Source organism: Cryptotermes secundus, unplaced genomic scaffold (assembly GCF_002891405.2).
Source record: "Cryptotermes secundus unplaced genomic scaffold, Csec_1.0 scaffold417, whole genome shotgun sequence".
NCBI classification, from domain to species: domain Eukaryota; kingdom Metazoa; phylum Arthropoda; class Insecta; order Blattodea; family Kalotermitidae; genus Cryptotermes; species Cryptotermes secundus.
This window is the reverse complement of record NW_019739949.1, coordinates 870,676-897,556: the sequence shown is the minus strand read 5'-3', so window position 1 is coordinate 897,556 and position 26,881 is coordinate 870,676. Positions and strand designations below refer to the sequence as shown.

Below are 26,881 nucleotides of genomic sequence, written 5' to 3'. Positions count from 1 at the left end.
TGTAATGTTTATCGATGAGAAATTAGACGTTTCATTATAAAATATAAATAAACTAAAGAAGATTACTACCTTTAAGTTGTGACGCTGTATAATATATTAGATATTTGCCGACGTTTCGGGGGAATGTGCTTCCTGTATCTTCAGGGTTGAAGTTTTCAGCTTAGAGTTGAAAAGAGGATACTGATAGATGTGAGGGAAGACCAGGGGCGGTTCCTTGAGCGAAATAATAGTATTAAGGACACCGGTATACATTCCTTTTGAATAACAGAAGAGTCATTGCTAAGGGTGGATAAGTTGGCCGCGCCATAGCTCAAGCGGTTATTCTCTGGCTTCCCACCGCGGCAGCCCGGGTTCGATCCCGGGTCTGGTCAAATGGGGTTTGTGGTGGACAAAGTGGCGCTGGAGCGGGTTTTCTCCGAGTACTTCGGTTTCCACTGCCGATCTTCATTCCACCAATTGCTCCATAATCACCCTCGCCTATCATCTGGGGCTGGTACAATAGGCCAGAAGTGGCCGCAGTACAAGGGACTTAGTCCCACCCCACTAGCATTAAAGAAGAGGGTGGGTAAGTTGGCAGAAATGGTGTCCCCAATTGAACCATTAGGAGGTGCAGAGAAGTCAAAAGGAGGAAATACTGGCCCAAGAACGCATATTTCAGGGCCGCAGTGAATGCAAACCACCACTAGGGGCTGACACACAAGAAACAGCGGCGAGGGGCAAAGAAGCGAAAGAGAGACAGAATAAAGCAAACAGTGGAGACGTAGGAGGATGGAGGAAGGAGACTCTACAAGACTACACTGTGTCACATCCAAGAAGACAGCAGTCTTGATAGTCGCAAGTACGAGACCCTCAAATAACATTCTAACAACTATTTTAGGGCTCCAGAAACGAGATATTATGTTTACGTGCAAGAGAGGAGGCGGGGATGTTTCGGATCACATGGGAGCCACGCGATCAGGATGGTTAAGAACTAAGTACCATCTGAGATTCAGCTGAGTTAGCCTGTATCCCATGCCCGGACTCGGCGCTTTCTACAAAACAGTCTTGAGACTGTCAGACAAGAGGCAAACGACAGGGTTTTGTTGTGCAAGACACGCAATGCGTCTCATCGTCCACCTGACCCCAGAGCCCCGCGGGGACCAACACATGGCTGCCTGTCGTATTAATTAGCACTTGCACACAAAGGCTACAAGTAAGGGATAATTTCCCTCGTCAAAACATGAATGTACACATGTAAGCTCCAGTCTTTGTTTCAGGCCTATGAAATGGTCCGGGAAGCTGTGATATTACCGCTTTGTTAGAGCTAGCAAAGTTCTCTTTCTTTCTTAGAATAAAGACTTTAAGAGGGATCCAGATACTCTGCTACGGAGGAAGCCGGCGCTCACGGAGAACGTCGTTAATTTCAATGTCTGATAGATGGCGTTAATATGAAATGGCCTCGAAGCATTACTCCAAGACATATTACGTTTTTTCGCAACTTCCGTACTTACAAAAAAATTCGAGTTATGTTTACGTGAGAAGGAGCAAGAAAAGGAAGCTATCCCAGTAACAGGCCGTGAAGGCCCACAGGGTTGTGAGCCGTTGAGGGTCCCACATTATCTAGACAATCGGCTCACCAATGGCAGTGAGGTTGTTAGCCTGACGCGCCGGCCGCGCTTTAGCCCCAGGAAGATTCCTGGTACTCATTTCCGTTAGAGACTGAGTCGACCCCAGAGCCATAGCGCGGCTGGAAGGATTAGGTCAATTAGAAAAATCCACCTCATCGGGATTCGATCCCGCGACCTTCCGGCTTATAGCATAGTTCCCTTAAGAAAAGGAAGAGGAATGTCGGTGTGATTTACGAATTCGATTAAGCCCTTTGTACTGTTTGTACCTGGAGACTGATGCGCGCAGGAACTGAGAGGCCACCCTAACTTTATGTCAACATTTATTGTTTAAGTCGGATCGCCATGTTGGCCTGTACACCTTGATGTTATAATTAGACTATTTAATTTGCATTTCCATTGAATTTTCGGTTGGCATGACGCTATTTTTTATAAATGATAGAAGCATTGGTATTCAAATTGATAATTTGCGTTTAATCAGGCGCTTATATTAATGTAACTGGGTGACGGGGTTACCTATAGAGAATAGCATCACTGTGCTTACTGTTATCATGTTTCATTAACACTAATAACGCAGATCACTTGCCAGGTACGCGCGAGGCTTCTCTTTTCCAAGAGGTGACGACCTCGTAATGTGCGCCCTAAACTCTCATGTTATTGTTGCCCGAGTTTAGCCCAAGTTCGAACGCTTCAATACATTTTCATTAAGCACCCCCATGATGAAATTTCATTATAGCCCATTCACCCTTTCTTTGGTTGTTTTCAAACGTCCAGACGGACAGATAAAGCGAGTTTAAGGCTGGGGCCACACGAGCGCACGAAGTACGTCCGTTGCAACGAACGTACTTTATGACGGACGTTGCTGAGGATACCACACAGTTGCAGAGTGCGGTGCGTAGTATTTTGTCTGCAGTGGAGCCAAAAGAAAGCTTGGCATTCGCCTCTCTTGTTTATTTTTACAGCGGGCGAATTTTGTGCGCTCGTGTGGCCCCAGCCTAGGGGGCACTCCATAAGGATGTGAACATGCCTAAACGCAACGAAATATTTCAGTCGGAATAGAGATTCGAACCAGTTACCAGTCGAATAAAAGTCTTAGAGTGTTGCAACTTATGTGGCCGATGAAAAGGAATGTCCTTACTCAACAGCAGAAAGAGATTTGTAGCGTAAGAGACCAACATCCATGAAGAAGAACACTTTGTCCTTTGAATACGTGTGAAAAAATGTGCGTGTTGTTACTGGTTTTTAACCCGTCATCTCGAAATATCCTTGTGCATACTCTTTGTTCCCATCTCCTTACATGATGCAGACCGGAGAACACGAAATGAGATAATTCTCTCTCTCTCTGAGTCTACAGCACTTTGGACGTCGGCCGCTTTTTCAGTTTCTTAATCCTATACATAGTCGGTAGGAATCTTTGGATGGGGAACGAGCCCGTCGCAAAGCCGCTAACTACACAGAGAATAAACGCACGCAGACATTAATGCCTCTAGTGGGAATCGAAACCACGATCCCAATGTTCGAGCGGGCGAAGACGGTTCATGCCCTAGAACGCGCGGCCACTGTGATGGGCATGAAGTGATTCTGAAAACGCAAATGGAACGAGCCCAGCTTAAAATGATAATTTCTTGTATTATAGCACCGTGTAGTCTTGTAAGAGGTTACCAGTGTCTTCATCTATGTGGATTTACAGCTTACTTGCCCTCTGATTTCTAGGATGTTAACATCAGAGATTATTTCTTACGACCTTGAAGTATGGTCTATATCATCCTGTTATTGTAATGAAGCTCTTACGTGTATCTGTTATTACAGACCGCTCAAGAATTCTGGAGGCCTTGAGGTGCTGTGGTAGATGGTTTCCTTGGTGACATAATGCCACGTACTGACTTGTATCATAAGCTGTGTCTGTGACAAGCCATGGAGGCCCATAGGGTTGTGAAACGTTGTGGCTCCCACATTTTCTAGACAGATGGCGGTGAGGTTGTCAGTCCTACGCGCCAGCCGCTCTTTACCCCTCAGGAAGATTCATGGTACTCATTTCCATTAGAGGCTGAGTCGACGCCAGGGTAATAGTGCGGCTGGAAAGATTAGCTCAATTTAAACATCCAGTGACCTCATCGGGAATCGAACCCGCGACATTCCGGCTTGTGGCATAGCTCTTCAACCAACGATGCTACCGCGACTCTTCCGAAATGAACACAATTGAACGGTTGCAAATCCCATATATCATGGACCCCCTCTGTGGTCTAGTGGGCAGAGTTCCTGGCTACAGATCCAGAGGTCCTGGTTCGATTCCCGGCGCTACCAGATTTTCTGAGAAGTAGTGGATCTGGAACGGGGCTCACTCAGCCTCGTGAGGATAATTGAGCAGCTGCTTGATAGGAAAGGTAGCGGCTCCGGTCTAGGAAAACTAGATTAACGGCCGTGGGTATTCGTTGCATTGAACACGCGACACCCTCTGCCCGCTAAAGTTGGCACTAACTTCGCCGACAAGCGGCTGTCGCTCGGTCGGTATAGTTCGCTTGCGGACTAAAACCACGGGGTTTGTTGTAGTTTGTTTTGTTTTTATATACGTTTTTCATGCCTGTAGAACGGTAACCTCCCACCCTGTAGTCCATGTAGATGAACACAAAATGCATCCATATTTCACTGCAATTACTTTTGGTGAGTTGGTACAACTGCGATATAGCTAGAACCCGTGTTTTCAGTATAGGCATTTGGACTGCTTGCCGATCACAGTGGCCGCGCGGTCTAGGGCATGAACAGTCTTAGCCAGCTTGAACACTGGGGTCATGAGTTCGGAATGCCACTCGTGCGTTTATTCTGTGTTGGTCTGTGTGTAGGTAGAGACCTTGCGATGGACTGATCCCCCGTCCAAGGATTAAGAAACTGAAAAAGCGGCCAAGGTCCAACAAAGGACTGCAGAGGCATAATAGAACTGATACTGGACTGCTTGTGCGTAGCGGGGCAGAGGTTGCACTGCAGTGTTTGAGATGGAGAGGGAGGGTGATGCTCTGTTATAACCCGTGCACACACAACGAATTGTTATTTCAGTGGATTCGAGCAAATTCACTGCACATTCTGCTGAGAACGGCTAGGTATTGAAACACGGGCTCTACAAGATAGATCGTTATAAGAAGATGCGTTTGATCGCAACTGTACCATTGTCTGGTGAGAATCGTGCCACTTGCTGTACAGTCTCCATCAAGAATATGTACGTATTTACATGTTATTAATTAATTTTCTTAAATTTAAGTCTGATGCCGCAGTCTCATGTCTACTACTTCTTATTTTAAGTACATGGACATCGTTGTAAAAAAGAATGCTTTTATAACCGGAGGACCAAGACAGTTTAGGAAGTTCTTATATTCACATATCAGCATTTGTTCCCACACAATCTGTTTATGTATCATTATCCAAAGAAACAGCGAACATTTCCTTAAGCAACGTTAACCGATTTGATTCTGTGACGTAAGGACTGAATTTCTAAATATTAAACGAACTTCGGGCTTCCAAGTCATCATCTATTGCTACGTCAAGTTAGCAACTGCAAGCTGAGCAGTGCGGCGTAGCGTGTATTCTAGATGTTTCTGTTCGAATCTTTGCCTGGTTCTTCAGAACCTTTTCCCATTTATCATTCAGCACTTATCTTATAATGCGACGCCATACAGGGTGTGACTGAAACGTGCGGAGAAATTTTGGGCACGAGTTCCACACGCCAAAACAGGAGTAAGTGTCCATATCACCACGAGTTCAGAAACAATTTGTGAGTTATAGCTGAAGGAATGTTGTCGTGACCAATTCAGCATTAATGTATGGGCGGGAATTGTCGGTGATTGGTAGGCCCCCATGTTTCGCCAAGTCCTCTCTTCGCAGCCTCTCGTACATAACTCACTCTCAAATGACCAAGTCAGAGTCAGTTCGTCTTGGCGTCAAGCCCCTGAGGCTCACGACCAGTAATTTTTCTCCCCCAGCTGAACCCTTGCTATCATAGTCCTTACGTAACATCCTCTCTGACGAGAAGATGAGTCTGTCGCTTACAATTCCTGTTGGTCCTCGCCACTGCAGTCAATCTCAAGTCCCAGTCACACGGGACTCATGACCACATATTACTGCCTCCGATTCGAGGCTTCCCCACCGTAGAGGACTAGGTCCCCGTATTTATATCCCCCAGGAACAGAGTGGCCCAATTATACACCCAGGCACTGGGTCCCCTTTTCATCGCCTCCTATGACTCGAAGGGCTAGGTGGAGGTATTCGACCTCCCACACCTCGTCCTGTTTATAACCACTCGGCGCGGAGCACGCGGAAATCACAGCTCTTCCATTGTTATAATCCAACTGTTGCATTATTAAGAATCTGCTGCTTAGCAACAGAAACGTGTTTACCGAGCCGTTGCCCAGAAAGGGGCCTGGTATATCCACCTAACTCGCGGGCGTTGCATAGCAACACTACTACACACAACAATACAATGATTGTGTAGCTGCTGGCATTAAATACAATATAATGATGAACGTTATTTCATGGCGACGCACGAACATCCCGACACCGAGATACGTGGAATGCAAGTTGAGGATTTAAACCGTCACTGTGATTTCATGAAGAGATATTCTTTAAATGTAAGCTTATTAACAGCTACCATTGCTTCCTAGAAATTCACAGAAATATTGGCTACGAAGGCGAAGAGCATTCAGAACGATGAAATGATTAAAGAATGTTTAGATGTGGCATCCAATTCGTTGTGTAAAAAGTTGTCCCTGTGCTTAACTAATTAGGCACTACACCATGAAGACGTAAGGGGAAGTGGAAGCCGGGATCGTGGGTTCGAATCCTACACAAGGCATAGATGTTTTGTATAAGTACATGTTTATTCTGTGTTTATGTCCTGTGTTTAGGTACAGGCCTTGCGGGGAGCTGATCCCCCGTCAAAGGAGTCCTACCCTCTGTAAAATAATAATGAATCTGAAAGTTAGAGACCAGGGCCCAATAGGCTGTAGACCCAGTGAAAAGGTCAGGACATGTTTCAACCGAATTGGTCATCAGAAGTTTGTGAGGAAACTGCTGTGATTCTGCGTTGAAGTTTAGTTGTTGATATATGATTCCACTGGTGCGCATGCGTGCATTCCTCCCTGCTGTGTTGTGTTCCTTGGCTTGTTTCCAACACTAGATGAAAAGTGCAACATGATGCTACAACATAACACTCCAAGAAAGAATCTTATCTGAACACTATTTTGACGAACTTGAGTGTTCAGAGGGATAGAACTAGGCACGTTTCAGTTTATTGTAATTTTTTTAAGGAAGGCATACAATTTGCTTTTGTTTCGTTTATGGTAACACTGTACGTCACAAAGTTCCTCAGGATCGAATTGTATCTCTCTCATGCCAGCTTTCCTTGTACCAAATCGAGACAGATAACTATATAAGGACTCAACACACGTTAGCATTCTTTTGCCTAGTTTCTTACAAACAGAGTAAAGTATATTTCGTCACTTGTTTCATGAAAAAGAATACCTTCTCCAAGACAAGAAGGTGTTTATCAAACAAACAAACGTTTCGCTGCAAGAGCATACGCAATGCTGAGATGTACCTGTAACCCTTTACATGCCAAAGGAATTCGCTGACGAATATGTTGCAATAACACACTGCCTTGCAATTCCTCATCATCACCAAATATAAGCAAGATGAACGAGGGAATGGAGGCTCGAGTTTTGTTAGTGAATTATCGTGGTTTTAAATTAAAACTTGTAATGCGTCATACTGCAACTGTCTACTGACACAGCGACTCTTTCAGCCTGTTAGGACTTCAAATGAAGTTAACAATAGAATTAACTCATGAAGGCACCATGGCTGTTACACGTTGTCACTTGCATGGACATTAATAAACTTTAGGCTTCAGTTTAATAAAATCGGAGTGTCAAAGTCTCTGATTGTTCGAGAAGTGCTCGAAGAATTTACATTTTTCAGACCCCACCGGCGATGAATGTAAATGAGAGTTGGGTTTAGGAAGGTGGTGACTATGAAGACTTCTGTCCTCTGGGATGTGATGCCGTGTACTCAGCCAGACGGGAGGAACCTGCCACATAATTCCAATTGTTTATTATTTGCCTTCGTCAACCCTGAAGGTGGATGCGAAACATCGATTTCTAAACGAGCTACACGGCCTAACGTTTCAGAACGACCGTCAGTATCTCAGCCCCAACACTACATTGTACAGGCTACGGTCTGTGCTGTGCAAGAGTGGGCGTTAGACTCCAGCCAGAGCAGAAATATTTCTTCACATTTCACGGCCCAGATCGGCTGCGGGACGAACGCTGCTTCCTGAGGCGGTAAAGCGGCCAGGGCATGAAGTTGGCGCTGATGTTTGTCTAGGATCTATTATAAGAATGCGTGGAACTGCATCTCCATTTTCACATCAGCCTACATGTTCGTGGCTTGGTGCTTTTGAAAATTCCACATCTCCAAGTCCTTACCAAATGTTGCAGTATGATGGGTGGCAATCCTGCTTCGTATTCGGGGATCCCAAGTTCACATCTCGATCTAGAGAACAATCATCGTAAGTGGATATTTTCGTAGATTTCCTCAGTCTCTCCTGAGATACCAGGGTAGCTCCTCAAATTTGGTTATGGTCGTTTCCTTCACATTCTTTTCAATTCTTTATCCACTAATCCTTCTATCCTTCGATGGTATGACTATTGTGACATGTGAACCCGTTGCTAGGAACGCCACGGTAAACACATCCCGGCTGCAAAGAATACGCAGGCAATAATCAGATAACTTCTGTTGCTATGCACCGGCGCTGTGAATACAACAATAGAACCGGTCTCGCAAGAGATTTTTTTTGTGGTTCGAATATATCCAGTGCTAGGTAACGGATGTGTTTTCTGTGCTGTGGTCCGACCCGAGACTATATAAGGAGAAGCATGGTACCCTGCGAGTCGCAGGAGGCGACGAAAAGGGAAGTCTCAAATCTTAGACAGTAAAATATGGTCTCGAGTCCCTTGGGACTTAGACCCTAGAAAGACTGCACTGGCAAGTGCCAGCGGCACATACAAAAGGCAGACCCGTCGTCACGTCAGAGAGGGCGTCCCACGAAAACAAGACCGTAACTGTTAAAGGTAATAAATATCTAGTCATAAGCCCCAGATGGGACTCGACACCAGGACTTACTGACTGACTGACCGTCAGTCGCAATGTGACTTGGACTTGGAATTGTCAGTTCTGCCGCTTGTAGGCGGGGTCGAGTACCTCCACCGTAGCCCTGCGAGTTGTAGGAGGCGACGAAAAGGGAAGTCTCGAATCTGAGACAATAAAATATGGCCGCAAGTCCGACGGGACTCGGACCCGAGAATGCCTGGGCTAGAGAGGGCCAGCAGTAATTGTAAAAGACAGACCCGTCCTCCTGTCAGAGAGACCGCCGGCAGGTGACTGCAGACTCTTTGCAGCCACCTGCTCACAATGGTTCCTCGCTCACGGATTCTTCTGCCCTGAAGATGGAGGTGGTACGTTCCTCCGAAACGTCAGTTTGCACAAGATCTACACGGAGCCACATACCAGAAGACGGAATTCTTTAAAAGAGTTATGTTTTTAATATTACTCGTATTTAGATGCATTTTAGGTCTCAAACTCTTAAATAACCTAGTACATTTATGCCGTTTAAAGCGTGGAGTACGCAAAGTGTACTTAGTTGAGTGTCCAATCAAAAGGCAGAGCTTCACATTCCGCGGAACTGTAACGGTGAGTCCACCGAGGAATCTTGTGTTGGTATGGCTTGGAACTTTCTCTGGTTATATTTATAATGTGGCACGCTCGCGGCTTAAGGCGAATGTGTCTGTTTAACGACACTGCCATGAACTCAGGCTATGTAAGGTCGCGTGATCATGGAACGGAAACTGCCGTGGCCTAACTTGAGTTAATATCCCAGAACATGCCTCGAGGCACCCTAAAACCACGAGAATCCTCGGTCTGTACGGTCTGTATTGTAAAGTGTCCTGGTTGAGATTCGAACCGATGAACATTCAAATATAATGTCAGAAATTTCACAGCTTAGGCTAAGTTGGTCAGTGCGAACGCGTCATTGGGCAGATCTTGGAGAGTTCTGTATCGTTAACATTCAGAATATCTGCCCCGCCCCCCAGTATTATTTTCTCATATGGCTCTCAGAATACAGGGACTATTTCCCAAAGTAACATTAACCATTTGGTCCTTGTTATGGTGATGCAGTGTGCTTTCTGTGAGCTAGGATTGACTTTCAGCCTGCATTCCTTATTTTGAAAAATGAAATGGGACTTAAAGAGGTCAACTTGCTGTCTGTCTGTCTATCCGCGTGTGTCTGTATACCTACCGATTTTTGTTAGCAAGCTTATGGATCACCTTGATGGGTCTCCCCCAATTTTTTAGGCTTGTGAGGCTCATGAGATAGCCTTGCAGTCTGTGTGTCTTTGCCCCCGCCCCAAGATTTTCGTCTTCTGTTCAGTCCGTGTCTTACCAAAAGAAGGAACTTCTGGCTTAATTTTTTTAGATGAATTTCAACAATGGATAATTCATATTTATTTTAGAGAGTGAGCTAATGCAATTCATGTAATGTAATGTCGGCTTTTGAAGATGGAAATATTTGCACTAGTGAGAGTTGATCTGACATGGAAGTGTAGAGAGTCAGCTATTGTAGAGTGTATAGCCTTTGCTATGCAATGACCGCGAGTTAGGTGGATATACCAGAAGTTTTCTATGTGGTCCGTGCTAAGATATTATAAGCATGGGGCAAGGTTATACTTACTCAGTTCTGTACAGGAGTCTGTGAGGAGAGGACTGGAACCGGAGGCAAAGGAATAGGCACTGTTAGAGCCGTTACCAGGAAGCGTCTAGTAACAGACTGACAATACTAGCCTGTGTGCTTTAGTGAAGTGCAAAGTGTGGAAATAGCGATAGTGTTATAGTTATTTGTAGTTACGACAAGTAAGTGGCCAATAAATCTATTCACCAATCCAAACCCCGTCTATAGTCCCTATAGTCATACATGTGACAGTATCCACTACTTGAATTTTGGATAATTGGACCAAAAACAATATTGACGAGATATGCGAAAGGGAGCCGGGAGTCTGTTTGAAAATGAGTATGAGATGTCGAATTGCAGATATTAATGTGTTTTATTGTAGATACGGTAAAAGAGCAAGGTAAAGTTGTCCCTGTGCTTAGGTACAACTAATTAAACACTACGCCATGAAGGCGTATGGGGGAGTGGATGCACGTATTCTTGACTTCGGCACTAATTGCCGAATGGTCAGCTTCAGGCCCCTGCCGTTTTACCCCCGCAGAAAGAGTCCTCGGTGACCATTGCATAGGACGTTGGGTGGACTTCAAACCTGCCCGGACGGCGTGGAGAGGAGGAAAGTCTTGCCCGACCGGAACTCTCAAAATACGAATCTGTAAGTGAATCGAGGTAAGGCCCATTTATGGGCTTTGTGGTGATATCGCAAAAACGTAGGGTTTTATTACTACGGTTGGTACTCCTCAGGACGGAACGCATGGTCGGTATAGTTATATAGATGGGCCGCGCCATAGCTCAAGCGGTTAGTCGCTGGCTTCCCACCGCGACGGCCCGGGTTCGATCCCGGGTCTGGTCAAGTGGGATTTGTGGTGGACAAAGTGGCGCTGGGGCAGGTTTTCTCCGAGTACTTCGGTTTCCCCTGCCAGTCTTAATTCCACAAATTGCATCACAATCACACTCACCTATCTTCTGGGGCTGGTACAATAGGCCAGAAGTGGCCGCAGTACAAGGGACTTAAGTCCCACCCCACAAGCAATAAAAATAGATTGTGTAATAACGCTGTATTTACTGCGGAGTTTATTTAACCCTTTGGATCCTGAAACTTAGCATAACTTTTTTTAAGAATTCAGTTTTCACCTCACAGAACGTTCGGTTAATGCCCTTAGAGTGATAACGAAATTAATACAGCCTCTGTGGGGCAAAGTGCAGGGCTTCCTCAATGTTAACGCAGGTGGTGCATGTACTTATCACTGTGCTATAAAATGTTTATGTCGAATGAGATTAAATGATTATTTCTTCTGAATCCGAGAGGATAAGGAGAGAAACGTCCATGCCTGAACATGTCAGAACGTGCTGTGCTAACCAGGCATTTAAGAAAGTCTGAGGAGAACCACGAACGTGCACGCCTTTCGAACACAGGCCATTCGGTGCGCCAAATGCGCGGTGTAACTGAATGTTGTATCGGGCATTGACATGTGTCGGTCTCCCTTGGCCTTAACAAGATACGTCGCGGTATCCGTCACCTGAAGGCACTCACATGTCCCAAGGCACGCTTGTTGCATGAGTGGCATAACGGATGTGGAACTGCGGTCACACGATGAACTTGGCGGTTGTTGGTTCGCGTCCCGAACGAGTTGAATTTGGATTATGCTAACGCCGTGTAGTCTGGTACGTTATTAAGGTTTCTCCGAGCTGCTTGGCACAGCAATTACGATATAATCTCGCATTCAGGAGGTGTCCGGTTCGAATCTCAAACGCCTAAGGTAGATTTTCGTGGTTTTCTCAGTCTCTTCAGGCAATTCTAGGATAGTACCTCGATTAGGTCACGACCCTTTCCTTTCAGATCCCTTCTAATTCATCTTTAAACTCTCATCCTACCATACGAGACTGTATAATGTAGCTAACTAACTTCGTGGAGTTTAATCCCATCTTGAGAAGCAGCGAATTGTGAAGCTACTCAAGAATTTCTCAACATTTTCTGGAACCTGATGGTTCATTACCGCGTTCACAAGAGCCCTCCACTGTTCCTTATCCTCAGCCAGATCAATCCAGACCATGCCACCCCATCCTACCTCTCTAAAATCCATTTTAATATTATCCACCCACCTACATCTTGGTCTAACCAGGGATGTCTTTGTGTCTGACTTTCCCACCAATATCCTATATACATTCCTCCTCTCCCCATTCGTTCTACATTCCCTGGCCATCTCATACTCTTTGACATGATGATTCTATTTATACTTGGAGAAGAGTACAAGTTATGAAGCTCCTCATTATGCATTTTTCTCCAACCTCCCGCCCTCTTTTAATTATCGTCACACGCTTCTAGAGTTGAAGTTTCAACCCTGACCTCACTCTGCTGTAGGCATATCTCCTTTGACTCTGCAGTTTAGTCGAGTTCCTTGCGTCACTGATGATTTTCATTTTAATGTTTCGTGTGTTTTGAAGTACAGGCAGAATTAACTAAAATTCTCTTCTCTCCAACATAATTATGGTTATATTGCGTTAATCATTATGCAGGTGCGCTGTGTAAGAACTCTGAAATAATGGCAGTCCTGCACCTTTTTCACGTTAGGAGTTGGAGAGCAAACTGAAACACTTGATGATAGTTTCTGTACGTCAGATATTCACGGGATTGCTGAAAGGCTAACAGTAGTAAGGGCTATTTACGTACAAATGCAACATCCCGCTTTCCTACTGTGGCCATACGAGAGAGAGCAGTTAGCAATGAAGCACATGATCTGGGAATATGAACGTTACGGACATCTATCTATACAGTTCCTTGTTGGGCCTTGACCGCTTTTCAGTTTCATAAGCCTATACACAGTCAGTAGGACTCCTTGGAAGGGGGGTAAGCCCGTCGCAAGGACTCTACTTATACACAGAACAACACAGATACAGAATAAACGCACACACGCATGCATGCGTAGTGTAGGATTCGAACCCACGACCCCAGTGTTCGAGCTGGCGAAAGAGGTTCATGCCTTAGACCGCGAGGCCATTGTGATTGGCAGATTACAGACATACCTACAAATTATACCTGAAATATTGTTTATAAATCAGCAGTTATAAACATGGCAACTTTGTAATTCTTATGAGGTTATGTGTGAAAAAATTAGCACAGAATCAGCGATGAGATAGGAGGGGAGTCAGTAAATAGGTCACAAATGAAAATGAAACATTTGTAATGGACGTAAAAGGTTTTCTATATGTATCGCTAGGTAGCAGTGCAGTCCATCTTCATGACAGTCTCGGTAGCAGAGGCGCATGCGCATGTTCAGAGGCTGGTTTAGTAGTCAAAATGGCGACCGTGCTTCAGGATTTTACTGCCGAAGAGTAATGTTCTCTTGTGTTCTTGGATTGGTAATTGGATTTATTGACCACTTGCAGATCTAAACTACTCGTAACTATAGCGCCGTCGCTAATTCGCGCACTGCAGTTCACTACACCACGGAGAAAGTCTTAATCTGCTGGACTTTCACCAGTCGTTGTTTGGTAACGGCTTTCAGCTGTGGACGTTCCCCATCCTGTGGGTTCCAGAATTATCCCCGTGCCTCACGTACCAGCTTTTCACACCAACGGCTCACGAGGACTGAACCGCTGCGGTCCTCTGACTGACTCACCTACGAACTGCACTATATGCACCAACTAATTCACTCCACTGCATTGCACTGCACTGCACTCGGTCGGTCGATTGATATAGCCTCGGAGCGGACAACATAAAGAACACCGTTCCTCATTCCCGTAGTTTTTTGCAGTAGGAACGTATTTGTTCGCGAAGCCGTTATCCGGTAACAGCTGTTGTATATATCCTTGTCTAGCTATCGTTGCCCAGGAACTAATCTACATGCCATGATATTGTGAAATTGAGTCAGTACTATTACCAGTATGTTCGGCGGCCACGGCTGGTAGAGCTGTATGCAAGTATTAGGGTAGATTTTTTTTTTGATACGGTTCCCAATCATTTTGAATCGCACAAGTGTATTTTAATTTCTAAGTCTGATTACTGCAATTCATTTGAAGTTTCGGCCGCTATGTACAGGTATTGTGGTATTGACATGGAACTGTGCCCCGGACGTTGAACTGATACTTCTACACGTAGACATTGGGATCACAATTATGGTTCGCGCTTGAATTATACAACAGAACGTTGCTACGAGAGACTATGGTAACCCAGTGCTCCGGTAGAGCACTGCAATCCTTGGTTGGCGGTACAGTAGTGTTGATTCTGGTAGTAGGAGGAATTACCAAAGTTCTGTCATTAGATGCTTCATTTTCGTATGTAGAAGAGTCTTGAAACCTGCTGTATATATTATTCCAATATTGGGAGGTATGATTGGATTGTGGGAAGTCGCTATAGCAACGGGCTACGGACTGGACTGCCCGGGTTCGGTTCTTGTCCATAGCGCCCAGACTGACTCCGGGCCCCACCAAGCCTCCTGTGAACCCTTCCCCCGGGGATAAAGTGTCACAAGCGTGAAGATGATAACCTCCATCCACTGCCGAGACCAAGAATGGGCAGCTATACTTCCACTCAGCGCCTCCATACGCCTTCATGGCGTAGTGCTGCCTTTGCCGCCAGGCTCGTATATCTTGTCGGGCTGGCGTCTCGAAATTCGATTCCTTACTATGCTCTACTACTTTCCATACTGCCGAACACATCATTATAATCTTTTTGCACAAACTCCACGGAAAACACATCCTCTGTTGTTAAGGAAGTTTGTTTACTGATCCGTTGCATAGCAATAGACGTCCTATTCTTGCGCTCGTTGGCTTGCATGGGAATGTGTTCACCTAGTAGTTGCCTAGCAATGGGTATATACGTCACAATGTTTTCTAGTTTCACTTCAGTTTCTTAATCTTATAGACAGTCGGTAGCACTCCTTGGACGGGGGATCAGTGCGTCGCAAGGCCCGTACATACGCAGGACAACACGAACAGAATTAACGCAAACATCAATTTCTCGGGATTCAAGTTCACGACCTCAATGTCTGAGTGGGCGAAAACTGTTCACGCCCTAAGCCGCTCTTCCCTGTGATCGGAACCACTTAATATGGGGCCCTGAAATTGTCTGAACTGTTGTAGCCTCTGTCTCACAAAAGCACACCACGTTTTCACAAGAGAAACCTTTGGGACAGTGTTCCGCAACCTTTTTCTACTCGCGGCACACCATGAAGTATCCGTGACTCAACACGGCACACCAAAATGTTATTCCCCTAAAAAAAATGATATCAGACAATTAATATAAATACATAACGTGATCAACTTATTACTATAATATTATTATTTTATTATCATTAAACAGGAATCGACTCGTGCTTTTATTACCAATTAATGAACTTTCATTCACTGTAGCGTGTAGAAAATACATTTCTATTACTATTAAAGTAAATACAGTAATTCTATTCATGCCTTCAATGTGATACTTGCGCCTGCGTAGCTGCACACAGGCGACTGATCCGTGGTGGAATCGTTGACAACGGAAGTCTCATTTCTTCATCGATGGATTTGAGCCGCTCCCTCTTTGATGTCTTAATTTCAGTTAACGTCGAGAGGCCCAGTTCACACAAATATGTAGTTGAAAGTGGCAGNTCAGCAAGTGACCATACAGTCGGGAACATCTCAAACGACCCATCTGTAATTCTCTGTATCCACAAATTCAGTTTATTTACAAATCCTTGTACCCTATCCATATAAGTTAGTTTATTTTCGTTCCTACCTTGCATCTTTCTGTTCAGCTCATTCAAGTGTATGAAAATATCGGAAAGATATGCCAACTTACATGCCAATTCATCATCTGCAAATAAATCCGCGTACTCATGCCCCTCAACAGTCAAAAATGCACGTACCTTCTCATTAAGTTCAAATATTCGCGTTAACACTTTTCCTCGTAATAACCAAAATAGCGTTATAAAAGACAGGAAACCCCATTCTAATCCCTGTAGTTTTAGGGAAAAGCACGTACACAGAACATGCGGCAAGTTTATCAAAGAAGCTGCGTAGATGCGAGAAAAATAAAAATAAATCAATAATGAAAACTATGATATAACAACAACTGTGAGTAAATAATTTACGTTTAATTTCTTAGAATACAACATTACTGTACGTAAAAAATCACGGCATGCAATAAAGAATAAACAAGCACCATCTTATTTAATCAGTGCAGTGGCTGAGAGTAAAATACAAGCATATGAAACAGAGTAACTGAGATGAAATAAAACTAATTAAATTCGACAATTAATTTCTTACAATAGGTAATAGTTCGCGTCACACCTTTCACCTTGTGACGGCACACCAGTGTGCCGCGGCACACCAGTTGCGGAACACTGCTTTAGAAGAATATACAATTTTCGCTAATCTTCTTTTTAAGGATGAATTAACCAACATGTCGGCTTGTTCTGTTTTTCGTTTTATGCAGACACCTAGGGCACCACTTAAGCTAGAAAGGTGGAAATTGGTACGTTGATAGATCGTAAATATTCCTGCACATTGTATATGAAAACATGGCTGCCGTGCGAATCTTTCCACCCGCAAATTTAAGACATACACGTACAGACTTGACTTTAGTGGTTCTTCACAAGCAGTGACGCCATGGTAAGGGCTCCATAGGACCAGAAACTTTATACATTATGGCCGTAGCTCCCTGTTGAAATACATGTGTTTGATCTTAACTTTTTATGCAAGAGGGCTTGCTGTGGAAAGATACTAATCAAACATTAAGTGCAGAACTTGACCGCTCAGGCTATACGAAACCGCTTTGTTCTGGTCGATACATGCTCCATGTTAGCTCACTTCGGCGCGATGTCTTATCGATAGTTCATAGAGGTTGGGTCTATTTTCAGCCCCCGTGTGGAGGGGGGTTCGAATACCTCCACCGTAGCCCTGCGAGTCATAGGAGGCGGCGAAAAGGGAATCCAGTGTCTGGGAGTATAACCGGGCCACCCTGTTCCTGGGGATATACATACGGGGACCTGGCCCTCCAGGTTGCGGGAGACTAGAATCTGAGACAGTAGAATACGGTCATGAGTTCCGCGGGTCTCGGACCCGAGAATGAGTACGCTGGCGAGGGCCAGCAGCAATTGTAAACGACAGAACCGTCCTCTCGTTAGGTAGGATGTTACATAAGGACTATCGATCCCGGGTCTGATCAAGTGGGATTTGTGGTGGACAAAGTGGCGCTGGGGCAGGTTTTCTCCGAGTACTTCGGTTTCCCCTGCCAGTTCTCATTCCACCAATTGCTCCACAATCACCCTCACCTATCATCTGGGGCTGGTACAATAGGCCAGAAGTGGCCGCAGTAAAAGCAACTCAGTCTCACCCCACCAAGTGATAAAAAAATACATAGGGACTGTGAAAGCAAGTGTTCAGTTGAAAAAGTGCTGGTCTTGGGCCTCAAGAGGTTTGGCTGCAAGATGAAAAGATTGGTGGTTAACCGGCAGTCGTACAGTAACTCCAGCTGCGTGGATCTTCTGTACTGTTCAGGAAGTAGAGCCCATTGCGTCTCTAGACAAGGTAGCTCTGAAAAGAACTAGTGGTGTCCAGGATCCAGGTTACAGCCCGGCAGTGGCTGGGCAACTGTACTGTACTGTGTTGCAGGGTCCGGGGGGGGGGGCGAGGCTGCAGAAATCTTCGACCCGCAGAATCTCTGCACCATTCCCTGACCATCTCGATAAACAGTCTTCAGAGCGCATGCGTGAAATCGACCCAGACGCTGCTACAGAAACGAAATGGAGCCTGTGCAAAACACGAAATGTAAACGGGTTATTCCGAGAAGAGCAAAGTCCGGGGCATGTATTCCAGAATTTATGAACACATGTGTACTTTGTTGGAAGGCATAGCACGCAACCCTTTGAAACCTGGGATTCGTCTAAATATTGTTTAAAATAAAAATACCTATCTATCTACAGTCCTTTTGTTGGACCTTGGCCGCCCTTTCAGTTTCTAATCCTATACACAGTAGGACTCCTTGGACGGGAGATCAGCCAGTCGCAAGGGCACTATCTACACACAGGACAGCACAAATACAGACTAAACTCACACATACATCCATGCCTCAAGTGGGATTTGAACCCACGATCTTGGTGTTTGAGCGGGGTGAAGTACCTCTCGTCAGTCTACGATCGCTTCCTGCCACAGTCGTTCCAGTTAATTAGTCATTCATTATAGATGCAGCCAGTCTGACGTTATGGTCTGTTGTCGTTACACGTAAGGAGACTGCCAAGAGTAACGTTACCCTAACAGCATTAAGGTCCCTTCAAACTACTGCAGACCACCAGCTGACCGACAAAATGGTTTCAGACGTAATTTTAACTAGCACGTTCGTGTCATTTGCCACCGCAGCAGATCATGACATACTCCTTGAAGCTGTGTCACAAGAAGACAAAATAATCCTCATTGCAACAAAATGGCTGCTAGAGATCATGGACCACTCACTGTCAACACTTAATGCAAATTGATTTTGGGGGCAGCTGCAAGACATAGGAGTACATATGGCTGTGCTCTTAGAGGGACATCTCGAACCTCATGACAGGGGTTTCTTTCCAAATTATCATTTTTACCGGACTGATCGCTTCCCGGGAAGAAAAGGCATCCCCCTTAACCACGTGCACTACGTACACTTTTTTTTCATTGCTAGTGGGGTTGGGACTAAGTCTCTTGTACTGCGGCCACTTCTGGCCTATTGTACCAGCCCCAGATGATAGGTGAGGCTGATTGTGGAGCAATTGGTGGGATGGAGATTGGCAGGGGAAACCTGCCCCAGCGCCACTTTGTCCACCATAAGTCCAACTTGACCAGACCCCGGAATCGAACCCGGGCCGCCGCGGTGGGTAGCCAGCGACTAACCGCTTGAGCTATGGCGCGGCCCCTACGTACACTTAAGAGACAAGGCCATCTCCTCATCAGGAAGGATGTTACATATGGACTATGAACGCAAGAGTTCAGCTGCAAAGAGTCTCAGTGGTTTGGCGCCAAAATGAACTTATTGGCGGTAAACCGCCAGTCGTGAAGTTACTCTTGACATTGGCACTGACATGGACCGCCAGTCGTGAAGTAACTCTTGACATTGGCACTGACATGGACCGCCAGTCGTGAAGTAACTCTTGACATTGGCACCGACATGGACCGCCACTGTCAGGCACCGGCTACTCGGACGCAGAGAAACCCGTATGTATTGTGGAATACAGTTGGTGGTGATTGTTCCTTGTCTGTCCGTTCTGTGTATGTGAATGTGAACAGACGAGCAGACTGTCGGTGCGTTCCTCCTCTGTGTAACTGCATCTTTAACCCACTGGAGATGCATTGCGTTTCATGTGACGCAGGAATATAATTTTGATTTATTATTGAGATGAAGTTTAGTCATCCTAACGAAGATCTGGGTTTTATGTGCCAAATTTCGGACGTTTCCATTTCACTTTCCATCTGGTTAATGCTGTAATCGCTCTTTTTCTGTTAGAATCTTATGAAACTTAGAACCGGGATAGCGTAGTCGGTATAGCGACTGGCTACGGGTTGGGCGACCGAGGGGTCAGAGTTCTAGTCCCGGTAGGGTCAAGATTTTTCTGTTCTCCACGTCGTCCAGACTGGCTCTGGGGCCCACTCAACCTCCTATCCAACGGGCCCACTCAACCTCCTATCCAACGGGTATGGAGGTGCCTCTTTCCCCCGGGGCGTGAAGCTGACCACTCAGCTCCAACAGTGCTGAGGTTAAGAAACCGTGGATTTCTACAGCCACTCCCCCATACGTCTTCATGGCGCAGTGCTTAATTACTTAGACAGAGGGAAAACGTTTTCATGTGAAGCCTGTAAACACACTGAACGAGCAAACTGCGGAGATTTTTTTAACGTTAAAGCAGACGGTAAGTTGGTTCTGCGTACTTTACTGGCTGCTGTTAAAGACTGAGGCAAGCGCAAGGAGTTCTTGGAAGAGAGATAAGAACATATCCGTCCATCTACAGGACATTCAGGGTACAACCTGTCTACTTTCAACCCGATCAGATAGGTCACCTGCATGTACACCTACATTTTATCATGGCATTCATTGTTAAACTTAATTGACTTGTCTGTTTGCTCTCTGGAGCAGGGCGTATGTAACCTTATCGGAAGAAAAAACGTTGTGCATAGGAATGTTTGAATTTCCTATCGAAGTATTGATACTGGAAGTATGCCAAAAATAGACTTTAATGATGATGTGGGGCTCCCTTTTCTCCTCAATAGATGGAGTTTACAGGGTATTCTGTTTGGTTGCAGGTAAGCCCCGCCACCAGAATGCCTGGGCCGCGCACACAACACACCTGTAACAGGCCCATGCTCATCCCGAAGTAATGTAAGTATGCCATATATAACTGTCACTAGTTGATGAGACGATGTCGTATTGGACGTAGCCTCTGAGTGGTTTGAGTCCTCTGGGAGCGGAAGCTATGTTGCTAAGAAAACCTGGAGTCTGTTTCCTGCACGTCATTTTGGGGTTAGAATATAATTAGAGTATCACGTGATTCCTTTAAATCGAAACACATGAGCTACCTGCCGCCCGCAAAGTTACCGAAGGGGTGTTTGAGAGGCGCCGATAGGGAGCAGATGTAGGGTGGTCCATAGTAACGCCAGACCCCAAGTTAACAAAGCATCCAAAGAAGATGAGACGGGCAGGGCATGTAGCACGAATGGGGGAGGAGAAGGATAGTGCATATAGAATATTGGTGGGAAAGCCAGAAGGAAAGTGTCCACTACAAACACCAAGACATAGCTGGGTGCATAATATTGTCACGTGTTTGGGGTTTGCGCGTGACTTATAAGACGGGCTCTTGGATTGGATGACTGGATTTACTGACACCTTATTCGCACAACTCGGGACTAGAGGCAATACAGCGCTATCGCAATTCTACACATTTCACAGTTCACAGTTACACACGCACTAGGGTTCTCAGTCTTCACTAGTCGTATCCTGGCAACGGATTTATAACAGGCTCACTGTCACTTCAGATTACATATGAAGTCTTCTTGCCTTCCTGCCGTTATTCTGCAACTGCCAATTACGAATACTCGACTCAATTCAATTCCTCTGCTCCCAAGCTCATGCCCCAGCATCTAGAAACTCGACACTACTACGACTTCTCAAAGTCAAAGTCACATTGCGACTGACAGTCAGTCAGTCAGTCAGTAAGTCTTGATGTCGAGCCCCATATGGGGCTCATGACCAGATATTAATTATTATCGTTTGACAGCTACGGTTTTGTTTTTGTGGGGCACCCTCTCTGACGAGAGGACGGGTCTGTCTTTTACATATGCTGATGGCCCTTGCCAGAGCGGTCTTTCTCGGGTCGGAGTCCCTTGGGACTAGCGACCATAGTTTACGGTCTCAGATATGAGACTTTCCTTTTCGTCGCCTCCTACGACTCGCAGGGTCACGGTGGAGGTATTCGACCCCGCCTCCACACGGGGGTGGTCTCGACTCTCTCCTTAGTCAAAGTCCTCTGACTCACTACTTCTCAAACGAAACCTTCTTTATAACNCGCCTCCTACGACTCGCAGGGTCACGGTGGAGGTATTCGACCCCGCCTCCACACGGGGGTCACTACTTCTCAAACGAAACATACTTTATAATCACATTGCTCGGACCACGCAGAGAACACAACCTCTCTATTGTTGTGAAGGCGTGTTTACAGTACCGTTGCGTAGCAACGGAAGTTACACGATTGTTGCTTGCTTATTAGTTGCCGAGGAGATATGTTTACCGAATCGTTGCTTAGCAATGAACGTCTATTCTGACTTTGCTATTCCGGCTTTCGGGCGTCATGTCACAATACTAAAATGGTTCTTAGAGAGATAGGATGGTGATATGGACTGGACTTATCTAGCTCAGGATAGGGACCAGTGGAGGGTTCTTGTAAACACGGTAATGAACCATCGGGTTCCATGAAATGTTGGGAAGTTCTTGAGTAGCTACGTAACTGGCGGCTTCCCAAGAAGGGCCCATCTCCATGCAGGTAGTTAGTTGGGCTGAATATCAGAATTCAAGAAGAATTCCGTCCCCTGGGTTGGCGCCACATCCCAGAAGACGGAATTCTTCATAGTCACCGCCGTGAAAACCTCAAATCTTACATCATAATTTATTATGTAATCATCACATTCTAGTGAGAGTAATCTTCGTTGTGAAGAAGGGAGAAGCCGAAAGAGAACCTGCCCTACTCTCATTTCAAGCTCTGAGGTTTCTACGGCTTTGACACCGTGTGGCCTTGTAGGTGCATGCAAACGTATCTAAGGAACATACTGCCCCCATCTCCAGCATTAGGACATTTCTGCGTCGAAGAAGGACGCTTTATGTTTCTTTGAATCATTTGTATCGACCTACAAGCAAAGGCTCCGGGGNGGGGGGGGCAAACGAGCCCCCCCCCCCCCCCCGAGTTCAAGGCATAATTTTATTCATTCTTGTCCATCACACTAGTCAATTATAAAATTATTTGACAACACCTTCCAATATATATTTATATATTGCCCTTACATGTTTCGGTCAGCTGTGACCATCTTCAGAAGGCAGTAACTACATGCCAAGGAACTACTGTTACATAGCTCGTAATACATATGCTTATAGTTTTGTATTTTTTTTTTAATTATTAAAGTTAAAAGTGTTTGAGTCAAACATTAAATATTTAAAAATTTATTCTTCTGTAGGGCGAGCAGTAAACAGTGTGTGGAACACCTTGAACGCGATTTAATAACCTTGCTGTTGCTGATGCCCTGTTTATATCAGATAAAACCCGAGAAATAACTTCCGGTGCAAACGTCGACATGTTTCGGCCACATATGTCCATTTCGGTGGTATCCTATTATAGAGTAAAATGTATCACCGCGGCTGTCCAGTTATTGGATGCCCCCGAAGACGGCCATATGTGGCCGAAACATGTCAGTCTTAAATGTTGCTTATTAATTAAGAAACTAGACGGACAAGATGAATCACTTAGCGACCTAACCATAAAGCTGTACGCTCACTCATCTCGGTAAGACATCCTGACGAATGCCACGCCCACACGATAGCGCGGTGTCACAGCGCGCGAGATCACGGTATGAATTCTTGTTGAGATAAAGCTATAGGTAAAGCTATTCATGTAACAGGCCGTGGAGGCCCGTAGGGTTGTGACACACCCTACTGTAGACAGTCAGCTCACAGATGGCGGTAAGGTTGTCAGCCTTACGCGCCGGCCGTCCTTTACCCACAGGAATATTCCTGGTACTCATTTCTGTTAGAGGCTGGGTCGACCCCAGGACCATAGAGCGGCTGGAGGGATTAGGTCAATTGAAAAATCCAATGACATCATCGGGACTTGAAACCGCGACTTTCCGGCTTGTAGCGTAGTGCCCCAACCAACTACGCTACTGTGTGCCCTCGAATTCTTGCTGAGATACTGGGTTAATGTAATGGGCCGGTGTGATTTCCCCCGAAATTTTTAGACTCACGGTCATATGAAACAGACAGTGTCTGTAGGTAAAATGTACTGCTTAATGTTAAAGGAGATGTTACTTATGCTTACCATCAAAGAGAGCAGTTAATACTGATCCTCGATACTGAAAATTTGTCCCTATTCTTAATTAAGCGCCTCGCTACAAAGATATATGACGGAACAAGGATACAGATCCACACATTCTTAAACCCCGGCACTAGAGGGAGGTGAGTGGTCAGTTTTCAACCCCCGCTTTTTCCCCTGTGTAAAAGTCTCCAGTGTTCATTTGATGGGTAGCGGGGTGCGCCCCAGAGCCGATCAAGGGGCTGTGTTGCTTCCAATATATGACATTTCTTAACAGGCTCAACATCCTTAATCTTTGGGAATACAAGGACATTGACAAGAATCACACTGCGGCTGCCCCGGGGTCGACTCCAGGACATGTAATGTAGGATTTGTGGTGGACGAAGTCTAAGTGGTTCGGATTTTCTTCCAAGTACGTCGGTTTTCCCTTACAGTTTTGAGTCTAGACATTTCTGCTCTCGATACTGAGAGTGTCATGTAACCAAACGGATTTTTTTTATTGCTAGTGAGGTGGGACTAAGTCCCTATTGTACCAGCTCCAGATGATAGGTGAGGGTGATTGTGGAGCAATTGGTGGAATGAAGACTGGCAGGGGAAATCGAAGTACTCGGAGAAAACCTGCCCCAGCGCCACTTTGTCCACTAAAAATCCCACTTGACCAGACCCGGGATCGAACCCAGGCCGCCGCGGTGGGAAGCCAACGACTAACCGCTTGAGCGATGGCGCGGCCTAACCGGAATTGTTAGTTTTATTGTAACGCTTGGGATGTGAGTCACTCTTGCACAATCTTCAGTTTCGTAAGCGCACGTTTTCAAGTTTATTTTATGCGTGCGTTGTCTCGAACCGCACATCGCGTACCGTTACAGCTGTATGAAGCTGCCTAAATAAACCCAAATAATGTAGCAGATGCCATTCTTACTGTTTTACCTTCCGTCTATCCAGTTCAGTAAGAAACCATCCGATACACTGTGCAAATTTAATGACTAAATGATGGATTCCACTCTACGTGTTTCAGCTATTCGGCCATCCTCAGGCGTGACCACTAAATTTTAATTGCGTAATTTAAAAATATTAGGCGTTTTACAGTTCATGTCTGAAGTACGACTCGTGCGTGGAAGTGCGTGCAGCCAACATATCCTCTGCTGTTTCGGCCCTAGAGTTGTCGGTACTCTGAAGCACTTTGAAATATGCAAACTGATTAGTAGTATGAGTAGACTTCTCCCTGACTGCCTGCCTATTCATCCACCCACACATCCACCCATCCATCTATGGCTCTGAAGCCCCTGTGGAACTTGGCCGCTTTTCAATTTCTTAATCCTATACACAGTCTGTGCCGGTCACGGTAGCCGAGCGGTCTAAGGCATGTACTGTCTTCGCTCGTTTGGAAACCGGGATCCTGGGTTCGAATCCCACTGAGGGCATGGATGTTTAGTTCGTGTGTATGCGTTTTTCTGTGTTTGTGTACAGGTAGAGGCCTTGCGACGAGCTGATCACCCGCCCAAGGAGTCCTACCGAATTTGTAAGATCTAGAAAAACCGAAGTGAACGGAGAAGTTCATGGAGTAGGCCTAGGCCCACTGGGGCTGTAGTGCCAAGGGGGAAAAAAATACACAGTCGGTAGGACGGGGGATCATCCCGTCGCAAGGCCGCTACCTAACACGAAAACAGAATAAACTCACAGATAATCATGCCTCGAGTGTGATTCGAACTCATGATCCCAGTGTTCGAGCGGACGAAGACGGTTCATGCCTTAGAACGCGGGGCCACTGAGTAGAATCGATGCAATTAAATGAGTAATGAAGGTGACAATGAGTCACTGTTCATCAGACCCTTAGAAGCATTGCTCCAGCATGTCTCTTCTCCCACACAGTGTTATTACGGGGATCATCGTTAGAAAACAGCCCTTCTGGAGACATAGCCTTCCTCGGAAGATTTTGCCGGATTTGATCCGGTTTCCATTTCTTTGGATTTCTCAACAACATATTTTTTGCAGAGCAAGGTCATCAGCCTTGCGTCCAACCCCGAACCTAGAGGACTAAGGTCTCTGTATACTATAATGTCCTCCAGTGACAGCGTGGCTCAGTTATTGAGTTCCATCTCCTCGTCTTCTGCACCACCCAGGTCTACGGTGGGGGTATTATAACCCTCCTCCACATGGGGTGGGTTCGAACAATACTCAGAAAAAAATATTTCTGTAAACAACATTAACATGTTGATCTTTATATCGGAGACCCACTATACTCTCTGTGAGGTATGAACTAGATATCAACGTGAAATGAAATTTTCTAGGATTTAAGGCCGTGTATCCCGGTGGAAACCAACGGACGTTTAGGAGGAACATGGCCCCCGCGTCATACTTGACGTGCACGGCAGTCTTGGACATGGAGGTGACATGTCACTCTGAAACGTCGGTTGACTTTATTGCATTATACGGCGTTGTATCCAAAACGATGTAAGTCTACTTGTTGCCGGTGTCATGCTGGTTTCTTTCTTAGTTTACTGTTCAGCCCTGAAGTTGGAGACATGTTCCTCCGAAACGTCGGTTGACTTTCAGCGGATTAGACGGCGTCATATCCCAGAAAATAGAACTCTTCATAACCAACAGTGTGAGAATCTCAATTCCTACAGTATTTAGATACAGAAATTGAAGTTCTCATGGTGATGTCTTGAAGAGGATCTCTGTGTTTTGCTGTAGAAGCCCACTGACGTTTCGGAGGAACGTACTGCCTTCTAGGCCTGCTTGTCGCCTGCTTATTTCGGGTATCTTGTTTGGGTTACTCTTCAATGGAGACAATACTGTCACACGTCCGCGGTTTTGCGTGACTAATACGACGAGTTTTGGATTTGATGATCGAATTTATTGGGTCTTTATGTAACGGCAGTCCACAAATCCCTATCTGACACTGTCATATTCTTCCGACTGGACACTCCACGGGAACTATTCTGACTGCCAACTGAGCTGAACTCCACTACTCCGTTGTACTCCCTCGTCCTCCTTTG

At 45.6% G+C, this 26,881-nt stretch overlaps 1 protein-coding gene across 4 annotated transcripts in view; it reads left to right on the top strand.

The window, feature by feature from the left end:
• Nucleotides 1-26,881, top strand: part of LOC111872105 — a 214,133-nt gene that overhangs the window by 75,273 nt on the left and 111,979 nt on the right. Inside the window, exon 2 of one of the 4 annotated variants that reach the window (XM_033754533.1) lies at nt 20,614-20,689. The exons of the other annotated variants lie outside the window; for them this stretch is intronic. The gene's annotated coding sequence lies outside the window, so the exon portion shown is untranslated. The remainder of the gene's footprint in view (nt 1-20,613; nt 20,690-26,881) is intronic. 4 annotated transcript variants of the gene reach the window in all.